Here is a 21,014-nt window from a genome sequence, read left to right as displayed (position 1 = left end):
CTGGCGAGCGACACCCACATCCCAAGAATGAATTAAAACAAATCTGCAGATGTAAACTGGATTAAAAGCCTGTACAGAAATACTTGTTCCTAAAACAATACTCTTTTACATTGTACGGACAGTGTCTGTTTAACAACCTAATCTCCACTAGAATCCACCTCCCTTGACAGTCTCACATTGGAAATTGTTGGGTCCTCCTGGGCTCAGAAGTACTGGGGGTTAAACCCAACAGCTTCTCCTCCATCTCCACTCCAGCTCAAACTGTAACATAGAAACATACAAACATAGAAACATAGAAGATAGGAGCAGGAGTAGGCCATTTGGCCCCTCTAGCCTGCTCCGCCATTCAATGCGATCATGGCTGATCATCAAAATTCAGTAACCGGTCCCTACTTTCTCCCCACACCCCTTGATCCCTTTAGCCTTAAGAAATATATCCAACTCCTTCTTGAATATATTTAATGTATTGGCCTCTGCTGCCTTCTGTGGGAGAGAATTCCACAGGTTCACCACTCTCTGGGTGAAGAACTTCCTCCTAATTTCTGTCCTAAATGGCTTACCCCGTATCCTTAGACTGTGACCACTGATTCTGGACTCCCCGACCATCGGGAACATCCTTCCTGCATCTAGTCTGTCCAGTCCTGTCAGAATTTTATAAGTTACAATGAGATCCCCTCTCATTCTTCTAAACTCCAGTGAGTGCAAGCCCAATCGTCCCAATCTCTCCTCATACGTCATTCCTGCCATCCCAGGTATCAGCCTGGTGACTCTTCGTTGAACTACTTCCCCGGCAAGAACATCCTTCCTCAAATAAGGCGACCAAAACTGCGCACAATACTCACGATGTGGTCTCACCAAGGCCCTGTACAACTGCAGCAAGACATCCTTGTTCCTGTGCTCAAACCCTCTCGCTACGAAGGCCAACATACCATTTGCCTTCTTAACCGCCTGCTGCACCTGCATGCTTACCTTCAGCGATTGGTGCACAAGGACACCCAGGTCTCGTTGCACTTCCCCTTCTCCCAATCTATTGCCATTCAGATAATAATCTGCCTTCCCGTTTTTGCCATCAAAGTGGATAACCTCGCATTTATCCACATTATACTGCATCTGCCATGTTTCTGCCTAATCACCCAACCTGTCCAAATCATACTGGAGTTTTTCGGCATCCTCCTCACACACGCCCACCCTGCTTTGTGTCGTCTGCAAACTTGGAGATGTTACATCTAGTTCCCTCGTCTAGATCATTTATATATATTGTGAATAGCTGGGGTCCTAGGACCGATCCCTGCGGTACCCCACTAGTCACTGTCTGCCACTCGGAAAAAAACCCGTTTATTCCAACTCTTTGCTTCCTGTCTGCCAACCAGTTCTCTATCCAAGTCAGTACCTTGCCCCCAATCCCATGTGCCTTAACTTTACACGCTAATCTCTTATACGGTACCTTATCGAAAGCCTTCTGAAAGTCCAAATACACCACATCCACTGGTTCTCCCTTATCTATTCTACCAGTTACATCCTCAAAAAATTCCAGTAGATTAGTCAAGCATGATTTACCTTTTGTAAATCCATGTTGACTTTGTCCGATCCTGTCACTGTTTTCCAAGTGCTCTGCTATTACGTCTTTTATAATGGACTCTAGCATTTTCCCCACTACCGATATAATTCCCCGTTTTCTCTCTACCACCTTTTTTGAATAGTGGGGTAATATTAGCAACCCTCCAACCCATGGGAACTGTTCCAGAGTCTATTGAATTTTGGAAGATGACCAGCAATGCATCTACTATTTCTAGGGCCACTTCCTTAAGTACCCTGGGGATTTATCGGCCTTCAATCCCATCAATTTCCCTAACACCATTTCCCTACAAATACTGATTTCTTTCAGTTCCTCCCTCTCATTAGACCCGATGTTCCCCGACATCTCTGGGAGGTTATTTGTGTCCTCCTTTGTGAAGACAGAACCAAAGAATGTATTTAATTGGCCTGCCATTTCTTTGTTCCCCATTCTAAATTCCCCTGATTCTGACTGCAAGGGACCTATGCTTGACTTCACCAATCTTTTTCTCTTCACATATCTACAGTTAGTTTTTATGTTCCCTGAAAGCTTACTCTCATACTCTATTTCCTCCCTCTTAATTAATCCCTTTGTCCACCTTTGCTGAATCCTAAACTGCTCCCAATCCTCAGGTTTACTACTTTTTCTGGCCAATTTATATGTCCTCTCCTTGGATCTTATGCTATCCCTAATTTCCCTTGTTAGCCACGGTTGAGTCACATTTTTTGTTTTATTTTTATGCCAAACAGGGATGAACAAATTCTGTAGTTCATCCATGCGATCTTTGAATGTTTGCCATTGCCTATCCACCATCAAGCCTTTGAGTAACATTCCCCAATCAATCCAACCCAACTCGCGCCTCATACCATCGTAGTTTCCTTTATTTAAATTCAGGACCCTAGTCTCTGAGTCAACTACTTCACTCTCCATCTTAATGAAAAATTCTATCATATTATGATCGCTCTGACCGAAGGGGCCTCGCACAACAAGATTGCAAATTAATCCTTTCTCATTACATAATACCCAGTCTAAGATGGCCTGATCTCTAGTTGGTTTCTCAACATATTGGTCCAGGAAACCATCCCGTAAACACTCCAGGAATTCCTCCTCCACAGTATGGTTACTAATTTGGTTAGCCCAATCAATATGTAGATTAAAGTCACCCATGATAACTGCTGTGCCCTTATTGCACGCATCTCTAATTTCCCATTTAATGCCATCCCCAACTTCCGCATTACTGTTTGGAGGTCTGTATAACACTCCCACTAACGTTTTCTGCCCCTTGGTATTTCTCATCTCTACCCATACAGATTCCACATCATCAGAGCTAATATCCTTCCTTTCAATTGTGTTAATCTCCTCTTTAAAAAGCAATGCTACCCCACCTCCTTTTCCTTTTTGCCTATCTTTCCTGAATATTGAATACCCCTGGATGTTAAGTTCCCAGCCTTGGTCACCCTGGAGCCATGTTTCCGGAATCCCAATCATATCATATCCGTTTACCTCTATTTGCGCAACTAATTCATCCACCTTATTACGAATGCTCTTCGCATTAAGACACAAGGCCTTCAGGCTTGTTTTTTTAACACTCTTACGCCTTTTAGAATTATTATTTACTGTGGCTATGTTTGATTTAAACCCATGATTTCTCTGACCGCCACCTTTGTTTTTCTCCTTCCTGTCTTTTGCTTCTTTCCTTGTTTCCCTTTCCTCTGTCTCCCTGCTCAGGTTCCCAACCCTCTGCCATTTTAGTTTAAACCCTCCCCCAGAGCACTAGCAAACACTTCCCCATGGACATCGGTCCCGGTCCTGCCCAGGTGCAGACCATCCGGTTTGTACTAGCCCCACCTCCCCCAGAACCGGTTCCAATGTCCCAGGAATTTGAATCCCTCCCCCTTGCACCATTACTCTAGCCACGTAGTCATCTGAAATATCCTTCTATTTCTACTCTGACTAGCACGTGGCACTGGTAGCAATCCTGAGATTACTACCTTGGAGGTCCTATTTTTTAATTTACCTCCTAACCCCCTATATTCAGCTTTTACGACATCATCCTGTTTTTTTACCTATATCATTGGTACCTATATACACCACGACAATTGGCTGTTCACCCTCCCCTTCCAAAATGTTCTGCAGCCGCTCTGAGACATCCTTGATCCTTGCACCAGGAAGGCAACATACCATCCTGGAGTCACGTTTGCGGCCGCCGAAACGCCTATCTATTCCCCTTACAATAGAATCCATTATTACTATAGCTCTCCCACTCTTTTTCCTCCCGTCCTGTGCAGCAGAACCACCCACGGTGCCAGGAAATTGGCTGCTGCTGCCTTCCCCTGATAAGCCATCCTCCGCAACAATATCCAAAGTGGTATATCTTTTTGAGAGGGGGATGCCCACAGGGGACCCCTGCACTACCTGCCTGCGCCTACTACTCTGCCTGGTGGTCACCCATTCTCTCCCTGCCTGCGCAGCCTTTACCTGTGGTGTGACCAACTCCCTAAACGTGCTATCCACGATGTCCTCAGCATCGCAAATGCTCCAGTATGTATCCACTCGCAGCTCCTGCGCCACAATGTGGTCTGTCAGTAGCTGCAGCTGGATACACTTCCCGCACACATGGTTATCAGGGACACAGGAAGTGTCAAAAGAACTACAGACACCCAATAAACTCTGCCACCTCGCTCTTTATATCACCGCCGCCGCTCCTCACAGGTCCGCTGCTGTGGGGCCTACCTGCTCCACCACCTCGCTTTATATCACCACCGCTGCTCCTCACAGGTCTGCCGCCGCTGCCACTGTGGGGCCTACCTGTGCCTCGGATAAGATACATAGAAGATAGGAGCAGGAGTTGGCCATTCGGCCCCTCGAGTACTTGAAGGAAAGAAATTTGCAGGGTTACGGGGAAAGAGCGGGGAGTGGGACTCACTTAAGTGGTCTTGCAGAGAGCTGGCACGGGCTCGACTGGCCGAATGGACTCCTTCTGTGCTGTAACCATTCTATGATTCTATAAAATATTAGAAAGTTTGTTCCACAGAAGCACGGGGTTTATCTGCTTTTATTGATGAATTTAAAAAGTCTCTATTAAAACCTGAGCCAGTGTGTTGTGGGCCAAAGAGCCTTGTGTCCAATGAGGGGAATAAAGGCCCACAGCCTCCCCTGGCCCCGGGCCCTGAACAAGGGACTGGAGAAACTCGCTGCCCTGCGGATCAGACAATCAGCCGGCGCTAGTCCCGCCCCTCGGGCTCCCCAATTGGTTGGAGGACCCGCCCCCGGCTCGCTCCTCCAGCCCCGCCCCGCTCGCTACCTATTGGTCGGAAGCTCCCGTCAATCAGGACGCGAGCCCAGGTCATGTGTCCCCGAGGAGAGAACCGTCCAACTGCCGCCGCTCGGTCCGGGGCCTTGCCGACTCAGGTTTTTCTATTTCTCTTTATTCTCTCCCGATCCACCCCACCCCGCGCAATTCTCCACCCAATCGGAGCGGAGAAAACTCACTTTGCGTCACCGATCGCGACTCTGGAACCGACACCAAGGCCTTTCCCCGGAATGGCCCGCGCCGACTCCGTCCGGCAGGATCCGAGTGCGCAGGCGCAGCTCCGTGTGGGTGAGGGGGGTTGGTGTCCTCTGGGCATGCGTGGTTGTTGCCCTTCGTGACCGGGAGGGGTCGCTGTGCCGGACTCGGCCCAAACCGCCGCCCCGTGTGCGCATGCGCGGATGCTCGGCTGTCAATCAGCCAGAAGAGGGCGCTGGTGAGACCAATGACGTAAGAAAGACTTGCATTTCTATAGCGCCTTTCACCACCACTGGACGTCCCAAAGCGCTTTACAGCCAATGAAGTAGAGTCACTGTTGTAATGTAGGAAACGCAGCAGCCAATTAGCGCACAGCAAGCTCCCACAAACAGCAATCTGATAATGACCAGATAATCTATGTTTTTTGTTATGTTGATTGAGGGATAAACACATTGGCTAGGACACCAGGGATAACTCCCCTGCTCTTATTCAAATAGTGCCATAGGAACATTGACGTCCACCTGAGAGAGCAGATGGGGCCTCGGTTTAACGTCTCCTCCAAAAAACAGCACCTCCGACAGTGCCGCACTCCCTCAGCACTGCACTGGAGTGTCAGCCTGGATTTTTTGCGCTCAAGTCTCTGGAGTGGGACTTGAACCCACAACTTTCTGACTCAGAGGCGAGAGTGCTACCCACTGAGCCACTGGCTGACGCTAAAGAACAAGCAGTTCTGACGAATGGTCATCGACCTGAAACGTTAACTCTGTTTCTCTCTCCACAGATGCTGCCTGACCTGCTGAGTATTTCCAGCATTTTCTGTTTTTGTTAAAGAAACGAGGGAGTGATTGCTGACAGGAAGAATGTTGGGGCGTCCTGCGCATGCGCACCTCCCTGGCGGCTGAGGCGAAACACCGACTTGCCCCCACCTGAGCCGCTCACATGTACCAGATGTTGTGGCTTCGTAAGCGCGCCCGATGTTCCAACCACGGGGTTTTGTGCGCTGAGCATGCGCATTGCGGACCGATCGGGACGGGTGATTGTAGAGCAGGAGGGAGAGCGTGGGGGCCATGAGCACATGCGCGGGACTCAGAGTCAACAGAGCGCTTTCTGCAGCGCCGGGGGCTTGTGGGTATTACAGCCGCCATTACTGCTGATCCTTTCAACCAACCTGTGCAGCAGCTGGGGCCTGAAAATCAGCTTCACTGCCCCTAGGTTCGGAAAGGGGAAAATTAAACAACGGTTTGCCTCTGATCCTTTTCTGAACTCGATTTACAGGGTTATAGAAGGGGAGCAGTTACAGGCGGGAAGCTCAGACGAAACATCACGTCAAAATCTGACAGAGTCGCTCAATTCATCAGGACCTGAATATCATCGGCCTTTGCACATGGAAGGAGAAAGCAGCGATGACAAACCGCACGTGTTCAGTGTGTAGACACGGATTCAGCCAATCGCCTGACCTGGTGAGACACGTGCACCGTCACACCGGGGAGAAACCGGGTAAAGGTGGGGACGGTGGGAAGGGAGTCAGTTCCCCGTCTGCATTGGAAGTTCAACGGCGCAGTCACACCAGGGACAGTCCATTCACCTACTCCGTGTGTGGAAAGGGATTTGTTTGTTCATCCCACCTGCAAACACACCAGCGAGTTCGCACTGGGGAGACACAATTTCAATGTCCTGACTGTGGGAAGAGCTTTAAAAGCCCCGGGGAACTGAAGCGACACCAGCTTGTTCACACTGATGAGAGGCCGTTTACATGTTCTATCTGTGGGAAGAGCTTTAAAAGCCCCGGGGATCTGAAGGGACACCAGTGCCTCCACACTGTGGAGAGGCCATTCACCTGCTCCGTGTGTGGGAAGGGATTCTTGCAGTCCTCCACCCTGCTGACACATCAGCTTGTTCACACTGATGAAAGGCCATTTAAATGTTCTCACTGTGGGAAGAGCTTTAAAATCCCCCAGGAGCTCAAGCAACACCAGTGAGTTCACACTGGGGAGAGGCCGTTCACCTGCTTCGTGTGTGGGAAGGGATTCACTCAGTTATCCACCCTGCAGACACACCAGCGAGTTCACACTGATGAGAGACCCTTTAAATGTTCTGACTTGTGGGAAAAGCTATAAAAGCCCTGGGGAGCTGAAGAGACACCGGCTCCTACACGCTGGGGAGAGGCCGTTCACCTGATCCGTGTGTAGGAAGGGATTCGCTCGGTCCTCCAACCTGCTGGCCCATCAGCGAGTTCACACTCGAGAGAACCCCTTTAAATGTTCTGGCTGTGGGAAAAGCTTTAAAAGCTCCAGGGAGCTGAAGAGACATCGGCTCCTATACACTGGTGAGAGACCGTTCACCTGCTCTGTGTGGGGGAACGGATTCACTCAGTCATCCACCCTCCTCACACCAGCTTGTTCACACTGACGAGAGACCCTTTAAATGTTCTGACTTGTGGGAAGAGCAATAAAAGCTTAAGAACCTTAAGAGACACCAGCGTGTTCACACTGATCATAGAATCTAACAGCACAGGAGGAGGTGATTCGGCCCATCGAGTCTGTGCCGGCTCTTTGAAAGAGCTTTCCAATTTAGTCCCACACCCCAGCTTTATCCCCAGAACTCTGCAAACTAGTCCTCTTCAAGGACATGTCCAATTACTGTTTGAAAGTTCCTGTGGAACCTGATTCCAGCATCCTTTCAGATGGTGCGTTCCAGACCTTAACAACCCTCTGTGTGAAAACAATTCTCCTCATTTCCCTCTAGTTCTTTTAGCAACTATTTTAAATCTGTGACCTTTGGTTACCGACCCACTTGCCAGAGTGAACAATTTCTCCCTACTTGCTCGATCAAAACCCCTCATCATTTTGAACACCTCTATTAGGTCTCCTCTTAACCTTCTCTGCTCTAAGGGGAACAATCCCAGCTTCTCCAATCTCTCCACATAACTGAAGTCCCTCATCCCTGGTACCATCCTGGTCAACCTCCTCTGCACCCTCTCCAAGGCCTTGACATCCTTCCTAAAGTGTGGTGCCCAGAACTGTACACAAGACTCCAGCTGAGGCCAAAACCCTGCAGCTGTACAACACCCTGGTTAGACCACACCTGGAGCACTGTGAGCAGTTCTGGGCACCACACCTTAGGAAGGATATATTGGCCTTGGAGGGAGTGCAGCGTAGGTTTACCAGAATGATACCCGGACTTCAAGGGTTAAGTTACGAGGAGGGATTACACAAATTAGGTGTGTATTCCCTGGAATTTAGAAGGTTAAGGTGTGATCTGATGGAAGTTTTCAGGATATTAAGGGGAACAGATAGGGTAGATAGAGAGAAACTATTTCCGCTGGTTGGGGAGTCTAGGACTGGGGGCATCGTCTAAAAATTAGAGCCAGACCTTTCAGGAGTGAAATTAGGAAACACTTCTACACACAAAGGGTGGTAGAAGTTTGGAACTCTCTTCTGCAAACGGCAATTGATGGGAGATCAATTGTTAATTTTCAATCTGAGATTGATAGGTTTCTGTTACCCAAAGGTATTAAGGGATATGGGCCAAAGGCGGGTGTATGGAGTTAGGTCACAGATCAGCCATGATCTCATTGAAAGGCGGAACAGGCTCGAGGGGCTGAATGGCCTCCTCCTGTCCTGATACAAAGATGGGTGGGAAAGCAAGTTGTGCAGAGGACTCAAAGAACCTGCAAAGGGATATAGACAGGCTAAGTGAGTGGGCAAACATTTGGCAGATGGAGTATAATGTGGGAAAGTGCGAGGTTATACACTTTGGCAGGAAAAATAAAAAAACAAATTATTTAAATGGAGAGAGATTACAAAATGCTACAGTTCAGAGGGACCTGGGGGTCCTTGTGTATGAAACACAAAAAGTTACCATGCAGGTACAGCAAGCAATCAAAAAGGCAAATGGGATGTTGGCCTTTATTTCAAGGGGGTTGGAGTATAAAAGTAGGGAAGTCCTGCTCCAACTGTACAGGGTATTGGTGAGACCACACCTGGAGTACTGCGTACAGTTTTGGTCTCCTTATTTAAGGAAGGATATACTTGCATTGGAGGCAGTTCAGAGACGATTCACGAGGTTGATTCCAGAGATGAAGGGATTAACTTATGAGGAAAGGTTGAGCCGGCTGGGCCTATACTCATTGGAATTTAGAAGAATGAGAGGTGATCTTATCGAAACATATAAGATACTGAGGGGGCTCGACAAGGTAGATGCAGAGAGGATGTTTCCCCTCGTGGGGAAATCTAGAACACAGGGGCACAGATTTAGATGAAAGGGTCGCCCTTTTAGAACTGAGATGAGGAGGAATTTCTTCTCTCAGAGGGTCGTAAATCTGTGAAATTCTCTGCCGCAGAGAGCTGTGCAGGCTGGGTCATTAAATATATTTAAGGTGGAGATAGACAAATTTTTGCAAGATATGGGAGTGAAGGGTTCTGGGGAGCGGGCAAAGAAGTGGCTTTGAGCCCAAGATCAGCCATGATCTTATTGAATGGCGGAACAGGCTCGAGGGGCTGAATGGCCTCCTCCTGTCCTATGTTCCTAACTAGTGATTTGTAAAGGTTTAGTGTAACTTCCTTGTTTTTGTATTCAATGGCCCTATTTACAAAGCCAAGTATCCCATACGCTTTCTGAAACCTCACCAACTTGCCGTGGCACTTTCAAAGATTTGTGAATATGGACCCCCAGGTCCCTCTGCTCTTGCACCCCCTCAAATAGTCCCATTTAGATTATACGGCCTCTCCCTGTTGTTTCTCCCAAAGTGCATCACTTCACACTTATCCTCATTTAATTTCACCTGCCTTGTGTCTGCTCATTTCACAGTCTGTCTCTGTCCTCCTGAAGTCTGCTACTACTATGCTCACTATTTACTACGTTGCCAAGTTTTGTATCATCTGCAAACTTTGAAATTGTACACCTATACCCAAGTCCAGGTCAGTTATATATAACAAGAAAAGCAATGGTCCTAATCCCGACACCTGGGGGAACCCACTGCATATTTCCCTCCAGTCAGAAAAACATCCCTCAGCACTGCTCACTGTCTCCTATCCCTCAGCCAATTATATACACAAATTACTATCAGCCCTTTAATTCACTGTGCTTCTATTTTCCGAGTACGTCTCTTGTGTGGTACTTTATCAAATGCCTTTTGAAAGTCCATAAGAACATAAGAAATAGGAGCAGGAGTGGGCCATATGGCCCCTCGAGCCTGCTCCACCATTCAATAAGATCATGGCTGATCATCGATCTCCATATCCCTTGATTCCCCCACAGTCCAACAATCTATCGATCTCAGCCTTGAATATACTCAAAGACTCAGCATTCACAGCCCTCTGGGGCAGAGAATTACAAAGATTCACAACCCTCTGAGTGAAGAAATTCCTCCTCATCTCAGTCCTAAATGGCCGAACCCTTATCCTGAGACTATGCCCCCTAGTTCTAGACACTCCAGCCAGGGGAAACAACCTCTCGGCATCTACCCTGTCAATCCCCTTCAGAATCTTGTATGTTTCAATGTGATCACCTCTCATTCTTCTAAACTGCAGAGGGTATCGGCCCATTCTACACAATCTCTCATCATAGGACAGCCCCCTCATCCCAGAAATCAATCTAGTGAACCTTCGTTGCACTGCCTCCAAGGCAAGTATATCCTTCCTTAGATAAGGAGACCAAAACTGTGCCCAGTACTCCAGGTGTGGTCTCACCAAGGCCCTGTACAATTGGAGCAAGACTTCCTTACTCTTATACTCCAACCCCCTTGCAATAAAGGCCAACATGCCACTTGCCTTCCTTATTGCTTGCTGTACCTGCACGCTAGCTTTCTGTGTTTCTTGCACGAGGACACCCAAATCTCTCTGAACACCAACATTTGAAAGTTTCTCACCATTTAAAAATATTCTGTTTTTCTATTCTTCCTACCAAAGTGAATAACCTCACATTTCCCCACATTACACTCCATCTGCCACCTTACTGCCCACTCACTGAGTCTATCTATATCCCTTTGCAGACTCTGTGTTCTCCTCACAGCTTACTGTCCCACCTAGCTTTGTATCATCAGCAAACTTGGATACATGACACTCGGTCCCTTCATCTAGGTCATTAATGTAGATTGTAAATAGCTGAGGCCCCAACACTGATCCTTGCGGCACCCCACTAGTTACAGCCTGCCAACCTGAAAAAGGTCCGTTTATCCCTACTTTCTATTTTCTGCCTGTTAACCAATCCTCTATCCATGCTACTATATTACCCCCAACCCCGTGAGCCCTAATCTTGTGTAATAATGTTTTATGTGGCACCTTGTCGAATGCCTTTTGGAAATCCAAATATACTACATCCACTGGTTCCCCTTTATCTACCCTGCTAGTTACATCCTCAAATAACTCTAATAAATTTGTCAAACACCATTTCCCTTTCATAAAACCATGTTCACTCAGCCGAACCAGGTTATGATTTTCTAAGTGCCCTGATACAACTTCCGTAACAATAGATTCCAGCATTTTCCCAACGACTGATGTCAGGCTAACTGGCCTGTCCTTCCCTGTTATTTCTCTCCCTCCTGTCTTGAATAGCGGTGTTACATTTGCGACCTTCCAATCCGCTGGGACCGTTCTAGAATCTCGGGAATTTTGGAAGATCAAAACCAATGCATCCACTATCTCTTCAGCCACCTCTTTTAGAACCCTAGGATGTAGGCCGTCAGGTCCAGGGGATTTGTCGGCTTTTAGTCCCATTAGTTTCTCCAGTACTTTACATTAAGTTCCTCACCCTCATTAAACCCTCGGTTCCCCACCATCTTTGGTATGTTTTTGTGTCTTCTACTGTGAAGACAGATACAAAATATTTGTTTTAACGTTTCTGCCATTTCCTTATTCCCCATAATAATTTCTCCTGTCTCTCCCTCTAAGGGACCAACATTGTCAGCTATAGCTCAGCTGGCAGCTCATTATCAAGATGTTGTAAATGTTCTTAATGTTCAATAAAGTATATTTATAAAAAAATAAGTTGGTAGCTCACTCGCCCGAGTCAGAAGGTTGTGGGTTCAAGTCCCACTCCAGGGACTCGAGCACATAAAGCTAGGCTGACACTCCAGTGCAGTGCAGTGCTGAGGGAGAGCTGCACTGTCGGAGGGGCCGTCTTTCTGATGAGACGTTAAACCGAGGCCCCGTCTGCCCTCTCAGGTGGATGTAAAAGATCCCATGGCACTATTTCGAAGAGTCGTCGGGAAGTTATCCCGGAGTCCTGGCCAATATTTATCCCACAACCAACATAACAAAATCAGATTATCTGGTCATTATCTCATTGCTGTTTGTGGCAGCTTGCTGTGCGCTGCCACATTCCCCTCATTACAACAGTGACGCCACTTCAAAAAGTACTTCATTGACTGTAAAGCGCTTTGAGACGTCCGCTGGTCGTGAATGGCGCTATATAAATGCAAGTCTTTCTTTACTTATGCTACTCTCTTCCTCTTTGATGCTTTTGATTTAATTTTTAAACATTTAAGAAATTATTGCAGTGACAAAGGCTGTCTCTGAAACTGCAGAAAATTTGTCTTTAAATAAGCTTTTTAAAAATTTATTATTTAAAAAATTTGCCAGGCCCGCAGTCTGCGGCCCCTCTCCCAGATTCCAGCCCCAGCTCTGTGCTGACTGAGCTGCTCTCACCTGGGGACACCACGTCACAATCGGCCCCAGAGAGGAGCCCCGCCCCCTTGTCGCGCCGCCTTTGGTGGGCGAACCCGGGCACGCCCTCTTCCTATTGGTCAGAGCTCCCATCAGTCACAGGCCTGGGCCGGCCTCCTTCCACCTAACTGAACGTCTTCCGCTGATGACGTCACAATCGGGCCGCAGCCTCAGCGCCAGGGAGGAAGGTCCCGCCCCCTAGCCGCGCCGCCATTGCTTGGAGGACCAGGCCGCCTAGTTTAGTCCTCCCAACTCAGCCCTCTTCCAATTGGTCCGCGCTCCCATCAGTCACAATCACATTGCTCCGGCTCACTCCGCCACCCCGCGCGGTTGAATCCACTCATCCGGTGTCCGCGGAGGTCCCGCCCGCCCCGACTCTCAGGTTTGTTTTTTCTCGTCTTTTACTTCATAATCTCGCTCTCCGCTCCCCCCTCACCTCGATTTAAATCGATTCCCAAACACTTTACTTTACCCCGGCCGCTGATTCCGCCTCTTCCCCGGGCCCGGCCTTCGGTCTGACCCCCGGAGTCCCCGCGCATGCGCACTGGCAGCCTACTTCTGTGGTGGGGCCGAATGAGCATGCGCGGCCCCGCCTCTCCATATTTAAAGGGGCACCCACCCCCTCTACATTTAAAGTAACACCCAACCCCTCTACATTTAAAGGGACACCTACCCTCTCCACATTTAAAGGGACACCCACCCCCCATCACATTTAAAGGGACACCCAACCCCTCCACATTTAAAAGGAGACCACCCCCTCCACATTTAAAGGGACTCCCTCCCCCCTCTTGTCTGTTCTTCTGATTAAAGGGACAGTGACAGTTCCCCCGGCCACCGCACCTTAGCAAGGATGTGAAAGACCTTGAGAGCCAGCCAGTTGGTAGCACCCTGAGTCAGAAAGTTTTGGGTTCAAAGTCCCCATTCCAGGGACTCGAGCACATAAATCTAGGCTGGCGCTCCGGGGCAGTGTCGAAGGAGCGCCGCACTGTCAGAGGGACAGTACTGAGGGAGCACCGCACTGTTGAAGGGTCAGCAATTAGGGAGCGCCGCACTGTCAGAGGGCCGTCTTTCGGATGAGACGTTCAGGTGGACATAAAAGATCCCACTATTTTGAAGAAGGGCAGGAGAGTTATCCCCGGTGTCCTGGCCATTATTTATCATGCAAATTAGCTGCAGTGTTTCCTACATTACAACAGCGACTACACTTCAAAAAGTACTTCATTGGCTGTAAAACCGTTGGTCGTGAAAGGCGCTGTATAAATGCCAGTCTTTCTTTATTTTCTCTCCTGTATTTACATTAATTACTTATATAAAGCTGTTTTACCATCTCTTGCAAGGGGAGGAATTGCAGACGGGCAGCTTAACGCAAACTTCACACGAAGATCTGACAGAGTCACTCGATTCATCAGGACCTGATTATCTTCGACATATGGAAGCGGAAAGCAGCAATCAGAGTGCGGACAAACTGCACTTGTGTGTGGACATGGATTCAACCGAACGAGCAGCCTGGGGAGGCACAAGTGTAACCAAAGCGAGGAGAGTCCGTGCAAATGTCGGGAATGCGGGAAGGGATTCAGTTGCCTCTCCGAGCTGGAGACTCATCAATGCAGTCACTCCGTGAAATGGCCGTTCACCTGCTCCGTCTGTGGGAAGGGATTCACTCATTCAGGCTCCCTGCGGGCACACCAGCGAGTACACACCGGGGAGAGGCCATTCACCTGCTCCGTGTGTGGGAAGGGATTCAGTCGTTCATTCTCCCTGCAGACACACCAGTGAGTTCACACTGGGGGGAGGCCGTTCACCTGCTCCGTGTGCGGGAAGGGATTCACTCAACAATCCACCCTGCTGAGACACTGGCGAGTTCACACCGATGAGAAGCCATTCGCCTGCTCTCACTGTGAAAAGAGGTTTAACCAGTCTTGCCACCTGTTGATACATGAGCGTGTTCACACCGATGAGAGACCTTTTCAGTGCTCCGACTGCAAGAAGGGCTTCAGAAGATTCAGCGACCTGATACAGCACCAGCGAGTTCACACCGGGGAGAAGTTGTTCACCTGCTCCGTGTGTGGGAAGGGATTCACTCTCTCCTCCACCCTGCTGATGCACCAGCGAGCTCACACTGGGGAGAGTCCGTTCACCTGCACCGTGTGCGAGAATGGATTCAGCCATTCTTACTCTCTGCGGGTGCACCAGCGAGTTCATACTGACGAGAGACCCTGTAAGTGCCCTGACTGTGAGAATAGCTGTAAAAGCGCCAAGGATCTGAACAAGCATCAACATATTCACACTGGGGAGAAGCCGTTCAGCTGCTCTCACTGCGGAAAGAGGTTTGGTAAGTCATCGAACCTGGTGAGACACCAGCGACTGCACACCGGGGAGAGGCCGTTCACCTGCTCCGTGTGCGGGAAAGGTTTCACTCGTCCCTCCTCTCTGCAGGAACACCAGCTGGTTCACACTGACGAGAGGCCATTCTCCTGCTCCGTGTGCGGGAAAGGTTTCACTCGTCCCTCCTCTCTGCAGGAACACCAGCTGATTCACACTGACGAGAGGCCGTTTAAATGTTCCGACTGCGACAAGAGTTTCAAATGCTCCAAGGGCCTGAAGATGCATTGACGCATCCACTCTGGGGAGAGGCTGTTCAGCTGCTCTCACTGCGGGAAGAGGTTTACGCACTCATCCGATCTTCTGAAACACCAGTTCACCCACACTGGGAAGAGGCCCTTCCCCTGCTCAGTGTGTGAAAAGGGATTCAGCTATCCATCTGACCTGCTGAGGCACCAGTGAGTTCACACCTGAGCTCACTGGTCCCATTCTGATCTGTGTTAATAATGGCAATTACAGGGTTGGGGGGGCAGGGGGCGGTTTGAAGATTCTGATAATAACCCCAGTAACTAGGCTGGAGTTTAAGAGGGGTCAGCCTCGGCTCAGTGGGTGACACTCTCACCTCTAGAGTCAGAAGGTCGTGGGTTTGAGTCCCACTCTGGAGATTTGAGCACGTAATCTAGGCTGACACAAACAGTTGGAATAAACGTCTCTTTTTCCAAGTGGCAGGCAGTGACTAGTGGGGTACCGCAGGGATTGGTCCTAGGACCCCAGCTATTCACAATATATATAAATGATCTAGACAAGGGAACTAGATGTAATATCTCCAAGTTTGCAGACGACACAAAGCTGGGTGGGCGTGTGTGCTGTGAGGAGGATGCCGAGAAACTCCAGTATGATTTGGACAGGTTGGGTGATTGGGCAGAAGCATGGCAGATGCAGTATAATGTGGATAAATGCGAGGTTATCCACTTTGGTGGCAAAAACAGGAAGGCAGATTATTATCTGAATGGTAATAGATTGGGAGAAGGGGAAGTGCAACGAGACCTGGGTGTCCTTGTGCACCAGTCGCTGAAGGTAAGCATGCAGGTGCAGCAGGCGGTTAAGAAAGGAAATGGTATGTTGGCCTTCGTAGCGAGAGGGTTTGAGTACAAGAACAAGGATGTCTTGCTGCAATTGTACAGGGCCTTGGTGAGACCACACCTTGAGTATTGTGTGCAGTTTTGGTCACCTTATCTGAGGAAGGATGTTCTTGCCATGGAAGGAGTGCAGCGAAGATTCACCAGACTGATTCCTGGGATGGCAGGAATGATGTATGAGGAGAGATTGGGTCGATTGGGCTTATACTCGCTGGAGTTTAGAAGAATGAGAGGGGATCTCATTGAAACTTATAAAATTCTAACAGGACTAGACAGACTAGATGCAGGAAGGATGTTCCCGATGGCGGGGGAGTCCAGAACCAGGGGTCACAGTCTAAGGATAAGGGGTAAGCCATTTAGGACAGAGATGAGGAGGAATTTCTTCACCCAGAGAGTGGTGAACCTGTGGAATTCTCTACCACAGAAGGCAGTAGAGGCCAATACATTAAATATATTCAAGAAGGAGTTGGATATATTTCTTAAGGCTAAAGGGATCAAGGGATATGGGGAGAAGGCAGGAACAGGGTACTGAACTTGGATGATCAGCCATGATCTCATTGAATGGCGGAGCAGGCTCAAGGGGCCGAATGGCCTACTCCTGCTCCTATCTTCTATGTTTCTATGTTTCTATGTAATTTTACATTAAGTTTGAGAGTGATGTAGTCCAATCTGAAACGAAGGTCTTCAATCTAAACAGAGGAAACTACAAGGGTATGAGGGACAAGCTGGCCATGGTAGATTGGGAGACTACACTAAAAGGTGTGAAGGTGGACATACAATGGCTAACATTCAAGGAAATAATGCATAATTTGCAACAAACATATATTCCTCTCGGGCATAAAAACTCAAAAGGAAAAGTGATCCAACCATGGCTAAAAGAAATTAAAGTGAGTATTAAGTCAAAGGAGGAAGCTTATAAAGTTGCCAGAAAAAGCGGTCAGCCTGAGGATTGGGATCTTTTTAGAAATCAGCAAAAGGGGAACCAAGAAATTGATAAAAGGGAAAATGGAATATGAGCACAAACTAGTGAAAATATAAAAACGGATTGTAAAAGCTTCCATAGGTATGTGAAAAGGAAAAGATTGGCGAAGGTAAATGTAGGTCCTTCACAGTCAGAGACGGGAGAATTTATAATGGGGAATGAGGAAATGGCAGAGAAATTAAATAAAGACTTTGTTTCTGTCTTCATGGAGGAAGACACAAAAAACCTCCCAGAAATACGAGAAAACCAAGGGTGTGGCGAGAATGAGGAACTTAAAGAAATTATTATTTGTAATAAAACAGTACTAGCAAAATTAATGGGACTAAAAGTCGATAAATCCCAAGAACCGAATGACCTACATCCTAGGGTTTTGAAAGAGGTGGCCATTGGGATAGTGGACGCATTGGTTGTCATCTTCCAAAATTCTATAGATTCTGGAACGGTTCCTGCAGATTGGAGGATAACAAATGTAACCCTGCTATTTAATAAAGGAGGGAGAGGAGGAACTACAGACCTGTTAGCCTCACATCAGTAGTTGGGAAAATCACAGAATCACAGAAACCCCACAGTGCAGATAGAGGCCATTTCGGCCCATCGAGCCTGCACTGACACAAAGCCCACCCGATCCCCGTAACCCCACGTATTTAATCCCCCTAACACTAAGGGTCAATTTATCATAGCCAATCAACCTAACCCGCACATCTTTGGACTGTGGGAGGAAACCGGAGCACCCGGAGGAAACCCACGCAAACACGGGGAGAATGTGCAAATTCCACACAGTCACCCGAGGCCGGATTCGAACCCGGGTCCCTGGCGCTGTGAGGCAACAGTGCTAACCACTATGCCACCGTGCTGGAATCTATTATAAAGGATGCAATAACTCGGCACTTAGAAACTAATAGTAAGATTGGGGAGAGTCAAACTGGATTTATGAAAGGGAAATCCTGTTTGACAAACCTATTGGAGTTCTTTGAGGATGTAACTAGTGGAGTAGACAAAGGGGAACCGGTAGATGTGGTGTATCTGGATTTTCAGAAGGCCTTCGATAAGGTCCCACACAAGAGGTTGGTGAACAAAATTAGGGCACATGGAATTGGGGGTAATATACTAGCATGGATTGAGAACTGGTTAACAGACAGAAAACAAAGAGTAGGGATAAACGGATCTTTTTCAGGATGGCAGGCTGTGACTAGTGGGGTACCGCAAGGATCGGTGCTTGGGCCCCAGCTATTCACAATCTATATCAATGATTTGGATGAGGGGACTAAATGTAACATTTCCAAATTTGCTGATGATACAAAGCTAGGTGGCAGTGTCAGTTGTGAAGGGGATGTGAAGAGGCTTCAAGGGGATCTCGACAGGCTCAGTGAGTGGGCGAGAACATGGCAGATGGAATATAATGTGGATAAATGTGAAGTTATCCACTTTGGTAGAAAAAACAGAAAGGCAGAATATTTCCTAAATGGTGAAAGATTGGGGAATGCAGATGCTCAAAGGGACCTGGGTGTCCTTGTACATTAGTCACTGAAAGTTAATGTGCAGGTGCAACAAGCCATTAGAAAGGCAAATGGTGTGCTGGCCTTCATTACAAGAGGATTTGAGTACAGGAGTAAAGAAGTCTTACTCCAATTATATATGGTGTGGAGATGCCGGAGTTGGACTGGGGTGGACAAATGTAAGAAGTCACACAACACCAGGTTTTAGTCCAACAGCTTTATTTGAAATCACAAGCTTTCGGAGCGCTGCTCCTTCTTCAGGTGAAGTGGAGAAATGCATAAAGACACAGCTTATATAGTCAGAGAATCATGTCAGATGTTTACAGGTAACCTTTCCAACTGCCATTTATCGCACCTCGGCAGAGAGATAATCACAGCAGTCAAAGGTGTGAATGGTGTCCAAACAGGTAGTCAGGGAAACATTACATCAAAGAACTACCTGACTACCTGTTTGGACACCATTCACACCTTTGACTGCTGTGATTATCTCTCTGCCGAGGTGCGATAAATGGCAGTTGGAAAGGTTACCTGTAAACATCTGACATGATTCTCTGACTATATAAGCTGTGTCTTTATGCATTTCTCCACTTCACCTGAAGAAGGAGCAGCACTCCGAAAGCTTGTGATTTCAAATAAAGCTGTTGGACTATAACCTGGTGTTGTGTGACTTCTTACATTTGTCCAATTATATAGGACCTTGGTGAGACCACACCTGGAGTACTGTGTACAATTTTGGTCTCCTTACCTAAGGAAGGATATACTTGCCATAGAGGGAGTGCAACGAATGTTCACGAGATTGATTCCTGGGATGGCGGGACTGTCGTATGAGAAGAGATTGAGTAAACTAGGCCTGTATTCTCTTGAATTCAGAAGAATGAGAGGGGATCTCATTGAAACATACAAAATTATTACAGGGCTTGATAGGGTGGATGCTGGGAGAATGTTTCCCTTGGCTGGGGAGTGTAGAACCAGGGGCCACAGCCTCAGGATAAAGGGTAGGCCATTCAGGACTGAGATTAGAAGAAATTGGGTATATTCAAAACAGAAGTCGATAGATTTCTGACTAGTAAGGGCATCAAGGGATATGGCGATAGGGCCGGTGAATAGAATTGAGGCAGATCAACCATGATCTCACTGAATGGCGGAGCAGGTTCGAATGGCCGACTCCTGCTCCTATTTCTTATGTTCTTAAACCTTTATAAATCACTGGGTTCGTCCCCAGCTGGAGTATTGTGTTCAATTCTGGGCCCCGCACTTTATGAAGGATGTCAAGGCCTTGGAGAGGGTGCAGAGGAGATTTACCAGAATAGTTCCAGGAATGAGGGACTTCAGTTATGTGGAAAGACTGGGGAAGCTGGGATTGTTATCCTTAGAGCAGAGAAGGTTAAGGGGAGATTTAATAGAGGCGTTCAAAATCATGAAGGGTTTTGATAGAGTAAATAAAGAGAAACCGTTTCCAGCGGCAGGAGGGTCGATAACCAGAGAACACAGATTTAAGATAATCGGTAAAAGAACCAGAGGGGTGATGAGGAGAACGTTTTTTACGCAGCGAGTTGTTGTGATCTGGAATGCGCTGCCTGAAAGGGCGGTGGAAGCAGATTCAATAGTAACTTTCAAAAGAGAATTGGATCGATACTTTAAGGGGAAAAATTTGCAGGGATATGAGGGGAGTGAGAATAATTGGAGAGCTCTTTCAAAGACTCCAAGGGTTAAGTTATGAGGAGAGATTACACAAACTAGGGTTGTATTCCCTAGAATTTAGAAGGTTAAGGGGCGATCTGATGGAAGTTTTCAAGATATTGAGGGGAAATAGAGAGGGGCGATAGAGAGAAACTATTTCTGCTGGTTGGGGATTCTAGGACTAGCGGGTATAGTCTAAAAATTAGAGCCAGACCTTTCAGGAGTGAAATTAGGAAACACTTCTACACACAAAGGGTGGTAGAGGTTTCGAACTCTCTTCCGCAAACGGCAATTGATGCTAGATCAATCGTTCATTTTAAATCGGAGACAGATAGATTTTTGTTAACCAACGGTATTAAGGGATATGGGCCAAAGGCGGGTATATGGAGTGAGGCTGCAGACCAGCCATGATCTCATTGAATGGCAGAGCAGGCTCGAGGGACTGAATTTCTTCACCCAGAGAGTGGTGAACCTGTGGAATTCTCTACCACAGAAGGCAGTGGAGGCCATTTCATTAAATATATTCAAAAAGGAGTTAGATATATTTCTTAAGGCTAAAGGGATCAAGGGATATGGGGAGAAGGCAGGGACCGGGTACTGAATTTGGATGATCAGCCATGACCTCATTGAATGGTGGAGCAGGCTCGAGGGGCCGAATGGCCGACTCC

The 21,014-nt window shown here is 47.7% G+C and overlaps 1 protein-coding gene across 1 annotated transcript in view; it reads right to left on the bottom strand.

Moving 5' to 3' along the window:
• The window catches only part of LOC147091836 (uncharacterized), a 1,030,142-nt gene that overhangs the window by 300,986 nt on the left and 708,142 nt on the right, over window positions 1-21,014 (bottom strand). The gene's annotated exons all lie outside the window — the stretch shown is intronic.

This window comes from Somniosus microcephalus, unplaced genomic scaffold, assembly GCF_052327205.1.
Source record: "Somniosus microcephalus isolate GS21.2 unplaced genomic scaffold, FLI_Smic_1.0 unresolved_chr3, whole genome shotgun sequence".
In the NCBI taxonomy this organism is placed as follows: domain Eukaryota; kingdom Metazoa; phylum Chordata; class Chondrichthyes; order Squaliformes; family Somniosidae; genus Somniosus; species Somniosus microcephalus.
Note: the sequence above shows the minus strand (reverse complement) of the source record. Positions and strands in the feature narration are given on the sequence as shown.